At 38.5% G+C, this 15565-nt stretch overlaps 2 non-coding genes across 2 annotated transcripts; both read left to right on the top strand.

Annotated features, from left to right (window-relative positions):
• The first annotated feature begins 489 nt into the window (after positions 1-489).
• LOC145677848 (5S ribosomal RNA) lies at positions 490-608 on the top strand. Its single transcript, XR_014130056.1, has one exon. It is a non-coding gene; the product is annotated as a 5S ribosomal RNA (ribosomal RNA).
• A 13043-nt stretch (positions 609-13651) lies between these two features.
• Positions 13652-13770, top strand: LOC145677847 (5S ribosomal RNA). The gene has a single exon (XR_014130055.1). It is a non-coding gene; the product is annotated as a 5S ribosomal RNA (ribosomal RNA).
• The last annotated feature ends 1795 nt before the right edge of the window (positions 13771-15565 follow it).

The following is a 15565-nucleotide window of genomic DNA, read 5'->3' as shown; positions in this document are numbered from 1 at the left end:
CTTTATTTGCATCCCTGCAGTAAATAATTCTTATCGATAATAGTTAAAATGTATATTACATTTTAGTGCTTCACGACTGAATGATCATCTGCCTTACGTTATCTCGCAGCTGAAGAGGATGCTACACTGAAAACTACCTTGCGTTATAAAGGGTAAGTGAAACATATCTTAAAAATATCTTTCATACATTTCATTGTGTACATTAAAGAATGTAAGTTTGCCTTTTTCCTGTAATCAATACTTAATAAAGGATTTATTTTTATTTATTTATATACAATTTCATACGTGGTTCGTGATAGTAAACTCGATAGGACATAGTGGCACTATGAACATCCGAATCACTCATCATTCGAACATTCAAATATTTATTCGAATATTAGTATATTCCAAGTAATGTTAACGACGTTAATATGCTTGCCTTTATAGTTAATAATGTCAATTCTTACTTAAAACATACTTCCTTAACAGGACATTGAAGAAAAGGTAGTTGCCAACGGCCATACCATGCTGAATATACCGGTTCTCGTCCGATCACCGAAGTCAAGCAGCATCGGGCCTGGTCAGTACTTGGATGGGTGACCGCCTGGGAACACCAGGTGCTGTTGGCATCTCTTTTTCAAATTTCATTATCCTTCAAGTACGAAAATACTAGAAACATTAATTTTATAGTACTTTCAAGAGATAATTTATCAACATTATTTCATAGCGATTAATCGATATTCTAAGCGTTATACCCACTATTTCTTACACTAACAGCCTGTTTATTTGCACGGCACATTAAAATAACCTGATTTCCGATCCGTGTGCACCTACTACTATACTTAACACGGAATGTATTACCACTTTTTAAAAGTAAATTATTATGACTAAGTGTAGATCTCCGGCGAGTAAATGCCTTTCGTATACAAGCACGACACATCTCCGCTATGTGCTTTACTTTTTTACTAACAGCATATAGAAATTGGATTTCAAGGTGTTTCTACATAACAGAATGAAGCAAATTTCGTGATTTAACTCTTTCGAATAATGTGTTGGTCCTGACAAGGACCGTTTGAAATGAAAAATCTTGAAGAAGATTTTTACTTAGAGCTTGTGTACTTGGTAACAGCCTTCGTACCCTCACTTACAGCGTGCTTGGCAAGTTCACCAGGCAAAAGAAGGCGCACAGCTGTTTGGATTTCCCGGCTGGTGATAGTTGACCGCTTATTGTAATGGGCCAAACGAGAAGCTTCAGCAGCAATACGCTCGAAGATGTCATTAACAAAGCTGTTCATGATACTCATAGCTTTGCTAGATATGCCAGTGTCAGGATGCACTTGCTTCAAAACTTTGTAGATGTAAATGGCATAGCTCTCCTTCCTCCTCCTCTTCTTCTTCTTATCTCCCTTGGAGATATTCTTTTGGGCTTTACCAGCCTTCTTTGCAGCCTTTCCGCTAGTTTTTGGTGGCATGATGACTCACTCGTTCAGCAAAATTAGATGTGTCCGCCGATTTATCGACTTCATTTAAATTACAGTACGTGTTTCAATTCGCGCCAACTGCCTTGCTTTTCATTTGATGCACTCGGGTGCACGCTTGAAGTAGTAACAAAACTGACTTGATTCATGGGAGGCCGCAATTTTTCCTCTCATCTTATTACGAAAGAATATTGAACAATGTCTGGTCGCGGCAAAGGTGGAAAAGTCAAGGGAAAGAGCAAGTCCCGCTCCAGCAGGGCTGGCCTTCAATTCCCAGTAGGCAGAATCCATCGTCTTTTGCGAAAGGGTAACTATGCCGAACGAGTTGGTGCTGGCGCTCCCGTGTATTTGGCTGCAGTCATGGAATACCTGGCAGCTGAAGTTCTTGAGTTGGCAGGCAACGCTGCTCGTGACAACAAGAAGACTAGGATTATTCCACGTCATCTGCAGTTAGCTATCCGTAACGACGAGGAATTAAACAAGTTGTTGTCTGGAGTTACAATCGCTCAGGGTGGTGTTTTGCCCAACATTCAAGCTGTACTTCTGCCCAAGAAAACTGAGAAGAAGGCATAAATGTAAGACCTATATCTCATACAAATCGGCCCTTATGAGGGCCACAAACCCCTTTATAGAGGAGATTTACGATTGAAATGAATTGTTTTCGATATACAGACTCATCAAAAGTGTCTGAGATAGTTGCTTAGTGTCATTCGAAATTCTCGCTGCTATTCGATTAATTAGTATGTGTAGTCGTCGATCGTAATTGAAGCCCATAGGAAGTCACACTATCTTTAGAATACTCCAAACAGCGATGTGCTTAGTTCCCACTACATTATTAATTATAAGATCATTACCTTTTGTATTGTCGCTAGCTACATTTTTTTGATATTTGCGTACATCGGGCTCATATTACCCAGAGGACAGGACAGTCGAGCCCAGATTCTCAGCAATGGAAGAAAACCTCATACCACATATTCTCATGTACTTCATGCTAGACAAAGGAATTTCCAACATTCTTAAAGCACTCATGTTTCTCTCTTGCGTTGGCTTGGCTGAAATTACTCTGTTCAATATGTTCTCGACATTTATTATTGTTCATTACTATGCCCCAATGACATCATGAACAGAGCGGATCAAAAAACTTTCCTAAATTTCTTTTGCAACATAGTAATGACATTAAATGCACACTTAAGTACGATTTATTCTTTGCAAGGTCGATATTCATATTTGTGTGATATGTGTTATATGTATATGGTTTGTAATACGCAACTACTCTTATTCTCTGATCTCAGAACTCATTTGCTACTGTGCCCAACGAGCGAGCCTAGGTTTCTTGTAACTACTGCCTTTCTTTAGTAAATAATGTGAAGTATACAATGCATTAACCTACATCTCATATTTGTATTACTCTTTATTTTACTAACCCGCTACGAAGTGTCATTAATTTACATGTAAATCACAATAGACACTACCGCAAAAGAAAAAAATCGAACCCAAGACCACGTAAACAAGATAAAGGACAAGATTCAGGTTTCTAACGCATTATTCGCCCCTCACAGCACAGTATAGAAGTTGTATAAGCCTCTATACGTACATCCTACTGTCAGAACAGAAATTCCGACTTGCGTTTCGCATCTCTCATGCTCGCTACTTCCAACAAATCGCCAATTTCCAACCAGAACCCCTTCTCCAGCATTAATACTGCTACATATGAATACGTATACATGAACGTACATAATGTAAAAAAAAACGTATGATTTTCTCAAATTAATCTCTCTACGTCTGTAATTTTGTGTGCATCAAAAGGCTTTAATGTAGTTACACGAATTCTTATAATCTAACAGAAAATCGCACAAAGTAAATCTTTCCCTTTATATAAATTTGTTGGCTCTGAAAAGAGCCGTTTATGCCAATTTTATATCCAAAATAGGAGGAACCCCAACTTAACCTCCGAAACCGTACAGGGTTCTTCCTTGCCTCTTCAAGGCATACACAACATCCATAGCTGTCACTGTCTTCCTCTTGGCGTGTTCTGTGTATGTAACAGCATCTCTGATTACGTTCTCCAGGAATACTTTCAATACTCCTCGGGTCTCTTCATAAATGAGACCAGAGATACGCTTCACACCACCACGGCGAGCAAGACGCCTAATAGCGGGTTTGGTGATACCCTGGATGTTGTCACGAAGAACTTTACGGTGGCGCTTGGCACCTCCTTTGCCAAGACCCTTGCCTCCTTTTCCACGTCCTGTCATTTCGATATGTTACTGCTTCGCTCACCACACACGAGAAATACAAGCCCAAGCAGCCCAAGACTCGTGGTTTTGTTCCTTCGATCATGCAGGGAAAGCACGGAGGAAAAACACAAAACGTGTCTAAGCCAATGAGAACTGTCCTTTTCGACTGACTTTATCCAATGAGAAATAGCTTGATTTAACGGTTTTGCTCTTTATATAACTTGACTTCATTCAGCGCGCAATTATTTGAAACAAGTCGTGACAGTTGCAATGGCACGTACCAAGCAGACAGCTAGGAAATCTACTGGAGGCAAAGCTCCTCGAAAGCAGCTTGCCACCAAAGCTGCAAGAAAGAGTGCTCCAGCTACCGGTGGAGTGAAAAAGCCCCATCGTTACAGGCCTGGTACTGTGGCTCTCCGAGAAATTCGTCGTTACCAGAAGAGCACTGAATTGCTCATCCGCAAGCTGCCCTTCCAACGACTCGTCCGAGAAATTGCACAAGATTTCAAGACAGATCTTCGCTTCCAAAGCTCAGCTGTCATGGCTTTACAGGAGGCAAGTGAAGCTTACCTTGTAGGGCTTTTCGAAGACACCAACTTGTGTGCTATTCACGCAAAGAGAGTCACAATCATGCCTAAGGACATTCAGCTTGCTCGCCGCATCCGTGGGGAACGTGCTTAAGTTTGAAGTTCTGGCACTGAGTTCAAAAACGGTCCTTTTTAGGACCAATACACTACTTAGAGATGCTGTTATCCTAACAAGGATCTTGTCCATACTTGTTATCTTTTTTTTTTAAATTCTCACGCCGTATGTTGCATAGTTAATACATCTACCTTCGTTTTCCTCTCGTTTCGTATATCATCCTATCTTTCAAGTATATTCTTTAGTTTTCCCCTATGTTTACCGATTGATTATCTTCGTTTTATGTGGTCAAGGATTCGATTTTGCCATATGTTGCATAAGTTAACTTCGATTCAACCACTGTTTGCCCTTCTCAACGTTATTAATCTCATAGAACTCGCAGGCGAAATATGTACTTCTTCCAAGGTAGCAAAAGTAATATTTTCTCAGAGGTCGCTGCTGTTGAATGCAAACGTTAAACTAAACTTTCTTTAAGTGTCTGTTTGTACTTAACATCAGTTCAATTGTACACCTACATTTCTGCTGGTGTTACTATTTTTCTTTATAGCAATATTACGAATTATAAGACGGTATCCGTGGTTATTAGCGTGTTCCCTTTTCCTAACACTTTCTCATTACACCAGTATTTCCATCATTCATTAGGCGTAATCACCCGTCTCCTTTATCATAAAAATCATAATAGTACGACGTTAAATTGAAACAGTCTACTTCACTTTCACGAGTTGTAATAAGTTCGAACATTTCTTTCACCCCAGCCTTGAAAAGAGTTGATTTTAGTTTAGTGTCCCTTTCAGCAGCAAGGCTGTTTCAAACGTGGACCTACTTATTAACGTGCAATGCGAAACATTTGAGCTCCCACCGAGAATCGAACCCAGTCAGCCTGCAAAAGTTTTTCTAACAAATGCATTAAGTGCGTTTTCTGTACTGTTTCGCTACTTGAAGATAGGAACAAGGAAAAAGTAAGTGATCACAAATTGACATTACGTAATGTGTTCCCCATTTTTTTTCGAGTACACCATTCTTGACACCCGTGAAAGCTTTCTTTCCCCACCCTCAATTCCCCTCTGTTATAAAGCACTTACATCAAGAAGTGCTTCGGTTAAAAAGAAAACTCAAAGTCCCTTGCGTGTATACTATACATTGCTATGAATGAACATGTGATAATGATAGGAAAAGCACAATTTTACTCTTCTCAAAGTATTTGATGGCTCTAAAAAGAGCCGTTTTAAAATGTCAGATGATTTACTGACACATTTACTTCTTCTTTGGTGCAGCCTTCTTAGCACTTTTCGGTTTTGCTGTAGCCTTCTTTGGCTTCGGGGCCTTTGGCTTCTTGGGAGTTTTTGCCTTCTTCACTTTAGATGGTGATTTCTTAGGTTTGGGAGCAGCAGCCTTTTTCTTTTCACCAGTCTTCTTGGGACGTTTAGCTGCTGGCTTTTTCGCAGGCTTCTTCTCCTTTGATGCTGATCGTTTCGCCTTGGTTGAAGATCCACCTTCAGGCTTCTCCTTCAGCGATGAAGCACTAAGCTTAAACGATCCAGATGCACCTTTTCCCTTGGTCTGAACCAAAGACCCAGAAGCAACTGCACTTCTCAAGTATTTCTTGATAAATGGAGCAAGCTTCTCGGCATCCACTTTGTAGTTCTGAGAGATGTATTTCTTAATAGCTTGCAGTGAACTTCCTCCCCTTTCCTTCAAATTCTTGATGGCGTTGTTCACCATTTCTGATGTTCTTGGATGAGAAGGTGTTGTTTTTGGTTTCTTAGGCTTTGCAGACTTCTTAGGAGAAGCCTGTGCCGGGGCTGCAGGTGCTGATGCCGTATCTGCCATTGCTTTCTGCAATAAACTCAACGATACTGAAGAATGAAATTTTCGCTGGCAGGCAGCGTTGAGTTTGGTTACGGAGCGCGGACCGGATAGAAAGCACTTGCTGAGGCGGGCTGAGGTAAACAGAAGTTCGTAGTTGCCACAACGATAAGTGTGTTTCCTTCTATTTTGATAAACGATTTTTTTCAGGTATTCAATGAATGCACCAGATCCTATTCTTCCTTACTGGCTAGAAGAAACTTTATTCCACATAACTCAAAAGGCATTTGTTTTTATTCGCTTTTCTATTTTATGTTTCAGTCATTGCTAAGTCGGTCACACTACTTTTTCACCCTCCTTGTGCTTATAATTTTCATAATTTAACATGGAAATACTTATCAATAAATAATTATATTACCATGGTAATTAACTTCAATCCTTCCTGTGATTATACGCAAAGTACCATCTTCGTACTGCTTACTATAGTTCAATGAAGGGAATCTATAAAGTAACGCGTGTCGCACACATCTGCCTTGCAAACTCCCTGGCCTACTTCCAATGTATAGACTTTTATTTCAAATCCTGATTTAATTTCATAATTTTCTGTAGATTTTAACATTTTATTACCCAGCTTCTTAATACGAATGACAATCAAGCCTAAATATTTATTCCCTTTAACTTTATTTTTCTTTTTTATTTTGTGCCTTGTTTCATATTTGTTCTTACGTTAGCAATTAACGCACTTACCGTAGTTATGTATGAACAGGTTGTTTCTATATTTATTTTATTCCAAATAAATTAAATATATATACGGATTATTTTATGGTAGTTGATATTTTCTGTTGTTTCCTACGTGAATTGAGGAAACGCACGGACTTTCGCCTAATTCTTGTGCTACTTTCATATGTCTGTATCTGTCGAATGCTGTCGATCTGTCGAAATGTGTATTACTATCTGTCGATTCATCGAGTGAACTGAATTCGTTAACCATTTCACCAGGCGCGCATGCATTTTTTTTTTCTTCTAAGGGATCCAAGCTTCGGGGGGCAAGGTTCCAATACTACAAGCCACTATGTCTATATACTATTATTCTGCATTCGAAAACACGATAAATATTCCACTTACTTTTTCACAAAAACATGATACAGACAGAGTACAGATGAAGTGTAAGATCAGATTTATATTGATGATACATCAATATTTTCCCTGTTAATAACTACATTTAATGAGAAAGTCTGCAAATGTATGTTCACTTAGGAACTTTTGCGAGGAGTCCGCACCCCGGTGGACACCCCGTGAGTACGCCTCTGCACTTGACTATACTTCGAATTATACTGCAAACAGTTGTATTTTAGTTTCCCCGTTTAGTTCATCGATATCATTAACACAAAGAAAATAGATGTTATAGATGCGTATTCTCAGTTCTCGCTTTATATCCGGACGTCTGCAAAAATCTACTCCTTTTCTTTCTTTCACGCATCCACCAAACTAACAATGATTTGTATTATAATATTTGCGCATAAAATGTATATCTCATACCTTCCATGTTCTCAAGTATTCATAGACAAAAACGGTTACTTTCTGCGAACAAATTGTCCAAACACAGTGCAAATGTCATCTATAGATTGTCCTGGTTCCGTCTGCGTGTACATAACAATGCGTCATAATCATACATTGCACATTAAGGATATCAATTAATCTTCCCAAATTCCTAGATATGCCTGGCAAAAGTTCCGCGTGTTGTAAGGATATTACATTTGTACTACCGACAAGGTGGTATCTTCCAACATTGAAGTTCAATAAACCCCAAATGTGTCGGATATAGTATTTGATTTCTTGTCTCATTGTTTGCGTCAGAGATGTCTTCTCAAGTTAGGATTTACGATACATACAGGATGAGTTGTATATATTGTTGCTGCCAGCTCTATATTAATCCCATATTTGTAAACGAATAAAAACAGTATTCTAATTATAACAATGTGCTCACAATTAATTTTATTCTTAATTGTTATACGTATTGTTGATTAAAAATGAAAATGTTGCTAAGTGAATTTTATTAATATTTTCTGTTGCGTGATATAGGAAGTGAGTGAAATATTGGAGGAATATAGTGTGCGTAGCAGATGATGTGCAGTGGCTTTGGATCGCCTGTGATAAGGTAAGGCATTTGCTATTTTAATTAACACATTTTATATACTGTAATCCTAATTATTTTTATGTGAATGTGCTTACTACTTGTGTATTCAGTGGGACCGATGTTTTAATATGTATGGTCAAGCAGTGTCGAGCCTGGTCAGTGTGTGGATAGGTGACCATTTTTTGTAAATCGATAACATTTAACTTTGTAAACACGGATGAAGTAGAAGTATATTTATTTTATTTTTTACCTCAAATATGTAGGACACTTCTCCTTTGTACATCAATTATTATTATTAGTTCAACTTGTTTACAAGTTAAATGAAAAGAATAGTCGTTATCGTGTGATGATTGTGCTCATTAGGCTAAAGAAGACTCGTGATAAGAAAGAAAAGAAGAACGGTGCTCAAGTTTCGTCACAGCATATTCTCAAAAATTTACAGGCAAAATTCAGTGTTCTGCATGAAAAGGCATATTTGTACGAAAAAAAAAAAAATTCTGCAGACGACAGAATTAAATAAAGTAATACACATGTATTTTAGAGTTACTGGTGTAAAATCATTACAAGTGCTTTGCCAGGTGGCCAATAAAAAGCACGAATACTATTTAAGGGAGCCAAAACAGGAGAAAGCTGGGGGCCTGAGCGATAGCAAGAATGTGCGTCCAAAGTGAACAGGAGCGAAGGCGACGCGGGTATACGTATAAGCAAGGGTAGTGGAAACCAGTTAGTTTTCGAGTTTCAATAGCACTTGTCATGCATCCATACTAGTAGCGCCCCGCTTGTAAACATTAAGTACACTATGCAAGAATACACCGCCGGTGGAAAATAGTACCTAATACAGTTATCTTTCATATATACTGACTTATTTTACAGTAGTAACCCAACACTAGTAAACGTAAAATAAAAGTGTATAACTTTATATTTAATTCTATCGCCTGGCTTAGTTTTTCACCTGTAAGATGTACTTATTTAGAGCAAGTTTCTTAACTAGCAAATTAAACCGAGAACCACAGCAACCATATATATATTCTTATGATGTACTTTTCTTTGAGTGGTGTTCTCTGTCTATTCAATAACATTTTCTCAGTTTAATGCTAGCAAAAAACAAAACAAAATCAAAGTGTTTCTATATAAATTTAGTTCACCGTGTTGTAATATCACATGGAATTGAAAAACGAATAGTCGAACCTCTGCTATCTCGATCAAACTTCTCAGGATGATATACTGACTTACCGCAGAAGTTCGACTGAATACGTTTCTCAGTTCCATGGGAGAACCTGGAGAAGCAAAAGCCTGCGCAACGGAAAATACTAAATAAACTTGTAGAGCAGGTCAAGATGTATCATCATGCCAAGTTTCATTCAGATCAGAGAAGTTTGGCTGCAGCCATTTTCATTACAAAGCACAAAATGGATGGTCCCTAACCTCGAGAATCTTCACAATTGTCGACGAGTTGAACTGCACTCATCTGATCAAAATCAAACTTAAAATGGCAGTTCACTTTCAACTGTTAAATAATATGATATGCAGGCTTCTGCTTTCCTAGTTACAGTCTATCCACTGTGGTATGCATATTAGTAGAAATGTGAGAGTGCATATTTATTAAAGATTTGCTTCAAAAAGCGATGAAAGACATAGGCATTCCCGCGGGCGGTGATAACAAGATGCCGGAAAACGAACAAGCAGAAAGAATATGGGCTGAAGAAGTGTAAACGACGACGCGGCGGCCCGTAAAGGTGTTGCCGTCCTATTAAATGAATAATATCAAAAGAAAGAAAAAAAAAGTAAAAAATTTCGCGCTCGTAATCAAGACAGAAAGCAACTAAAGGAAATCTTTGTTTTACGTCCCACGTTATGCCGCTTAGGCTAAAAGAGGCGCTGATTATGAGAAATGATTGAAATGGTGGTGGAATGAAGAAAGTGGGAGGAAACGGGAGAACCCCCGGTAACCCACCGCACATAGTTTTTGTCCACCATAAAGTTAACTTGGCGGGGGCTCAAGACAGAAAGACGGTTGGAAAAACAAATAAACGATGTTCCATCCCGTAAAAATGTTGGCGACCTATGAAATCAATATTTTTTCTTAAAGAAAAAAAAAAGAATTAAAAAGAGAAAAAAAGGTCAAAATTTCGCGCTCGCTTCGCTCGCGATCAGCAGAGAAAAGAGGACGTGACGCACCCCTAAAAGTGTTGGCGACCGATTGAATAAATATTGTGGGTAAAAAAAAAAAAAAAAAAGTCAAAAATTTCGCGCTCGCTTCGCTCGCGATCAGCACAGAAAGAAGGACGTGACGCGCCCCTAAAGGTGTTGGCAACCGATTCAATACATATTGTCGGTAAAAAAAAAAAAAAAAAAAAACGCTCGCTTCGCTCGCGATCGACATGAAAAAGGCAACGACGTGACGCCCCGTAAAATTGTCGGCGACCTATTCAATCAATATATTCGGTTGAAAAACAAAGTCAAAAGTTTCCCAATCGCTTCCCTGCCGATCGACATAAAAAAAAAGGCAACCCCTTCACCTCTCCTTATGCATTCATCAGTAAACATACAACCATAGATCACAATACCACTCACATCACCTATCAGTTCTCCACGTCCATCAAGATCCAATCATCGCCCTGGCCCTTTATGATGATACACAACATTACATGTTATTGTGTGCATTGCCCCGCGTTACAATACATGACCAAAAAAAAAAGAGAAAAAGAGCTGCACTGCCTTCAGTGTAGACATGTTCGTATTCGTAGAAAATGATTTTAGGTACACGATAGTACAGTAATCTATCTTCACATGCTTCAGATGTGAACGATACCTACACATGAAGAGGGCTCCCGAGGTTTCCTTTTCCAATAGGATGGAGCTCCACCACACTTGCAGAATGACGAGAAGTTATGTTAATAAATATATCCCAGAGTGTTTCGTAACTCGCCCTTGGTCCTAATGATGAAGCGTTCTTCAGATGGCCCCGATGTCTCCACACATGATACTATGCGACTTCTTTTCACGAGGCTCTCAAAGATCACGTTTGTGTCCTAACATTCTCTGCAGATATGACACAGCTGCGATAGCGGATCACAGAAGCCTTTCCTCTCCTTACAAGAGACGTGTTCATTCGAGCATGGGAGTAATTCGACTATCGATCAAATATCTCCCGTGTCACGATAGTAGTCACTTTCAATTCTTCTAACGAAGGTAAGAAAAAATGCTATACAAACTTCCTTTCGGTATATAAAGGATTAGGGGCCCAGAGAATATTTTCTTTCAAGAGGATACATTCTTTTTCGAACACCCTGTATATAGATCCTCTAATTATAACTGCAAACAAAATGTTGATTTTGCAATTGCTTCCATGAGAGAAAATTCTGTGCACTTTCTTTCTGAAGGGCCGGGCCTAAACGTTTTCCTTAATCATTAAATTTAGTAGTTATCTACAATTACATAGTTTTCCATTGTTCTCAAAATAAAGATTTTTCTCTATGAATTGTTGAATGTTGCTAGGGATATTGAAGTAATTCTTTTTAGTGTTTTTTTCTTTACAATAATGTACTGAACGCCTGCATTAAGGAAGTTCGTGTGTCCATCTTGCAAAATGTTTCGTCTTTTTTCATGCCCACTAAGATAAATATTCATTTTGCTCTTTTCTCCGTATGCAAACCACATTTCTTAAAGGCAACATTTTCATACAAATGTAGTACTAAAAACTTCTAATTGGCAACATCTGGGCTGCGAAGAGGAAAAAGAAAGAAATCTCGTACGTATTCGCGCGCAATTCGGAATTAGCCAATGAAAAGCACAAAAGCGGCCACCATCTCTCTCTCTTTCTTATTAACGGTTTTGTACTTTCTGCAGTTCTATCAGTGCTGCTAACCTCTTACTATATCATTGAATATGTATGTTTATATATATATATATATATATATATATATATATATATATATATATATATATATATATATATATATATATTTTACAAAAAATCATACTACTACGGAATAATATTAAATGCCTGTAAACCCTCATTTCTGTTTGCACTTTCTGTTACACTACCTTCCCCGAACTTCTTTCAAGTTATTAAGTGCAGAACGGGGAGTTATACATATTTACTTGCGCTTTCACAATATCTGCACATTGTGTAATAATAGGAGACGTATAAAATAAAACTATATACTAATACGTATATATATATATATATATATATATATATATATATATATATATATATATATATATATATATATATATATACAGTACACATTCCACTATCCGAGGCTTTCCTTTTCTTTTCTTGCTGACGATAAATTACGCTCTTAGAAATGTTGTCTGAAAACAATAAGAATATGTGCAAAAAATACAATCAGAGGTAGAGGTCTTTAACAGGAACTAAGCAAGGGAGTTGAAAAATTTTTTATGCATGTAAAAAATATAGACATGAACCAACTTGTGAAATAAAAAGACCAGAAAACTACTCTTTCTAAATTATGTGTAAACTTTTTACCGAAAACGAAAGTTGCACGAAAGACTTTTTGTCCCTTTTTTGGCCTCCGGTGCTTGGGGTCCCTGGTTCAATCCCAGCTCGTGCCGTGTGAACTTTGTCGTGCATAAAGACCGTGCTCATGGGTTTTCTCGGGTTTCTCCCGTTTCCTCCCACTTTCTTCATTCAGTACTCATCATCACCGTCTCCTTTAGCGTAACCGGTATAAGTATGCGACGTAAATCTAAAGATTTCATTTCATTTCCCTTTTCTGCTCATACTGCTGATTATGCGCGATTATGCCAACATCCAACTCCGCGGATAATCGTGCGATTACTGTATATACAACTAATACAGATACGTAATTACATTATCAGTTACAGTATCGGTTTTTATTTACTAATTTGCCTCACTTTATTTGCATCCCTGCAGTAAATAATTCTTATCGATAATAGTTAAAATGTATATTACATTTTAGTGCTTCACGACTGAATGATCATCTGCCTTACGTTATCTCGCAGCTGAAGAGGATGCTACACTGAAAACTACCTTGCGTTATAAAGGGTAAGTGAAACATATCTTAAAAATATCTTTCATACATTTCATTGTGTACATTAAAGAATGTAAGTTTGCCTTTTTCCTGTAATCAATACTTAATAAAGGATTTATTTTTATTTATTTATATACAATTTCATACGTGGTTCGTGATAGTAAACTCGATAGGACATAGTGGCACTATGAACATCCGAATCACTCATCATTCGAACATTCAAATATTTATTCGAATATTAGTATATTCCAAGTAATGTTAACGACGTTAATATGCTTGCCTTTATAGTTAATAATGTCAATTCTTACTTAAAACATACTTCCTTAACAGGACATTGAAGAAAAGGTAGTTGCCAACGGCCATACCATGCTGAATATACCGGTTCTCGTCCGATCACCGAAGTCAAGCAGCATCGGGCCTGGTCAGTACTTGGATGGGTGACCGCCTGGGAACACCAGGTGCTGTTGGCATCTCTTTTTCAAATTTCATTATCCTTCAAGTACGAAAATACTAGAAACATTAATTTTATAGTACTTTCAAGAGATAATTTATCAACATTATTTCATAGCGATTAATCGATATTCTAAGCGTTATACCCACTATTTCTTACACTAACAGCCTGTTTATTTGCACGGCACATTAAAATAACCTGATTTCCGATCCGTGTGCACCTACTACTATACTTAACACGGAATGTATTACCACTTTTTAAAAGTAAATTATTATGACTAAGTGTAGATCTCCGGCGAGTAAATGCCTTTCGTATACAAGCACGACACATCTCCGCTATGTGCTTTACTTTTTTACTAACAGCATATAGAAATTGGATTTCAAGGTGTTTCTACATAACAGAATGAAGCAAATTTCGTGATTTAACTCTTTCGAATAATGTGTTGGTCCTGACAAGGACCGTTTGAAATGAAAAATCTTGAAGAAGATTTTTACTTAGAGCTTGTGTACTTGGTAACAGCCTTCGTACCCTCACTTACAGCGTGCTTGGCAAGTTCACCAGGCAAAAGAAGGCGCACAGCTGTTTGGATTTCCCGGCTGGTGATAGTTGACCGCTTATTGTAATGGGCCAAACGAGAAGCTTCAGCAGCAATACGCTCGAAGATGTCATTAACAAAGCTGTTCATGATACTCATAGCTTTGCTAGATATGCCAGTGTCAGGATGCACTTGCTTCAAAACTTTGTAGATGTAAATGGCATAGCTCTCCTTCCTCCTCCTCTTCTTCTTCTTATCTCCCTTGGAGATATTCTTTTGGGCTTTACCAGCCTTCTTTGCAGCCTTTCCGCTAGTTTTTGGTGGCATGATGACTCACTCGTTCAGCAAAATTAGATGTGTCCGCCGATTTATCGACTTCATTTAAATTACAGTACGTGTTTCAATTCGCGCCAACTGCCTTGCTTTTCATTTGATGCACTCGGGTGCACGCTTGAAGTAGTAACAAAACTGACTTGATTCATGGAGGCACTTACTCGCGCTCCAAACACGACACGCAAAAAACGTGCTGTTCGTCTTCGAGACGGCACTGGCAGCTATCATACTTACGAACGGGTCATCCCTGAAGATCCCCGAGAACTTGACACACGAGACATTATAGGCAGAGAAACGGCATGCGGCTGGTGCTCAGGCCCGCACTTACAATCCCACCATAGGGACCTCTATGGGGAACCTACTCCCTCATCGCAGACCGTCTCCTCTTCTCCCTCGGTACAACAGACTTCGCCAGACTACAACAAAATGGCCCTCTAAATGATCCAATCAGTGACTCAGAGACAGTCTACCGATTTTACTTCAGCACGTCATTCATCTTCAGAAGCACATAACAACGAGTTTCAGCTACCCAAGAGAACTTGTAAACCATCTACCGAACCTGTTACACCAATTCCTACCTCCAACACATTTGCGGCCCTTGCTGGAGCTGAGAACACTCCCGAACCGATGGATGCCACTGGCGAATCTTCCAAGACCTGGCTATACATCTACAACTGTCCGTACTCTCGGGGCTACGACCTCATAGCTAAGATGCAAAAACAATGTAAAGAAACGCCCACCTTTCGTTTCATGAAAGGTTTTCTCAAGATCAAATGCACTCTTCAAGAAGACTTCCAAGCTATCCAAGATTTCTGCTCTGCTGAAAACCTTGAGTACGCCACAGAAATACAAAAGAAGAAAGATGTCATTAAAGCAGTGATTCGCCACTTACCTCTAGACACGGCTGTGGATGCCATAATTTCCGAGCTGAAGGAAAAAGGCTATC

Source organism: Thermobia domestica, unplaced genomic scaffold, assembly GCF_964235325.1.
Source record: "Thermobia domestica unplaced genomic scaffold, izTheDome1.hap1.1 HAP1_SCAFFOLD_1468, whole genome shotgun sequence".
Taxonomy (NCBI): domain Eukaryota; kingdom Metazoa; phylum Arthropoda; class Insecta; order Zygentoma; family Lepismatidae; genus Thermobia; species Thermobia domestica.
This window is presented reverse-complemented; position numbering and strand designations above follow the sequence as displayed.